This window comes from Acyrthosiphon pisum, unplaced genomic scaffold (genome assembly GCF_005508785.2).
Source record: "Acyrthosiphon pisum isolate AL4f unplaced genomic scaffold, pea_aphid_22Mar2018_4r6ur Scaffold_21045;HRSCAF=22879, whole genome shotgun sequence".
NCBI classification, from domain to species: Eukaryota; Metazoa; Arthropoda; class Insecta; order Hemiptera; family Aphididae; genus Acyrthosiphon; species Acyrthosiphon pisum.
In genome coordinates this window covers 16870-18371 of record NW_021770469.1, presented here as the reverse complement: position 1 = coordinate 18371, position 1502 = coordinate 16870, and positions in this window count along the sequence as shown.

Sequence of the window (1502 nt, the reverse complement as noted above, 5' to 3'; positions counted from 1 at the left end):
CCACCACCTCTGTGGTCATCGTTATCGCTGTCTCCGATATTGACGGCCACAGGAACCTGCAGTGCCGGTGGCTGTGGCTGGGGGTAATACTGTGGTTGTGGTTGCTGAACAGGCTGCGCGCTCTGCAGTGGTATGTACTGCTGGTGCTGATGAACGTGCCGCTGCAAGTTGTTGTTGGACGTCGTGGAAACCACGGACGACGGAGGAGTAGTTACGAAGATCTGCTGCTGCTGCTTCTGTGGACGATGGACGTGATGTTGGGGGTGATGTTGCTGTTGTATGGTGGGGCCCGCCAACGTCGTAGGATAGTATTGATGCTGTTGTTGCTGATTCTGGTTGTGGCTGTGCTGATTGCTATATGAGGCTGTCGTCACCGGAGGCGATAAGGACGGTTGCTGCTGTCTGTTGTGGTTGTTATACTGCTGCGGTGACTGTGGTTGCCAGCCAACACCTGCACCACCTCCACCGCTGATGGACCTCTGCTTACCGTGACGGTCGTCGTCCGGGTTGTCTGCGGCTGCATCGTCATCGTCTGCGGCCACTCCATTGATCTGCAATAGTTGCTGCAGTTGGTCGACCACCGCCGCCGAATCCTGGTGCTGATCGCTACTGTCCTCCACCGGGATGTTCGCTGTCGACGACGATGCTGTCGAGGCTGTTCCGGGAGCCGTCCACCACTGCTGTTCTTGGTTATGCCGACGAATGTCGTCGAGTATGTGTGTCTGCTGGACAGCCGAAAGCTTGTGAGGCGGCTGCTGTACGAAGTAGTCTTCATCATCGACGTGCACAGGCGATGGCCCGTTAACGATGTCACGATGCTGCTTTAAAAAAAAAAAAGACGAATGAAACAAATGTAACTATGAAGTCAGGCGCGTTGCCAGCATTATTTTTGGGGGGTGTTTTACATTTAAATTTAAATATAACTTGTAGTGGTGTAGTGATCAATTTATTAATATCTAATAAAAAAAAGAACTATAATATTTCGACATATATTTTATATAATTGAGACACTTAGTAAATATATTTTTTCTATAAATATTTTCGAGGGAGGTGTTACAACTTACAACACCAAAATACTTCCGGTGGCTAAACCTATTTAACTTTAAACACAATTTGTATAAACGTTTACCTAATAGTTAATACTTTTGCAGTAATGGTTGTTATATTATACAAACGTATACGATAGGTAATGGGCATACAGATATTGGATTTTGTTTCTACCAGGTAGTGAACTACGTAGTATTACATGTAGCTTAATATAGGTAGTAGGTACCTATACTAAAAATAATCAAATCGGAAAGCCTTTTTTTCAATGGATGAAAAACTAAAGATTTTCAATAGATGTTACGAAATAATTATTAAATTTATAAATTATAACTATTGATTTAAAATTTAAATTATGTTCAGTTTGAATCTCCCCCTATATAAAATTATGATTACATGGTATATACGTAATATTATGTATATTGTATATAAGTGGCATAGGCGTAAATTGGGGGGGG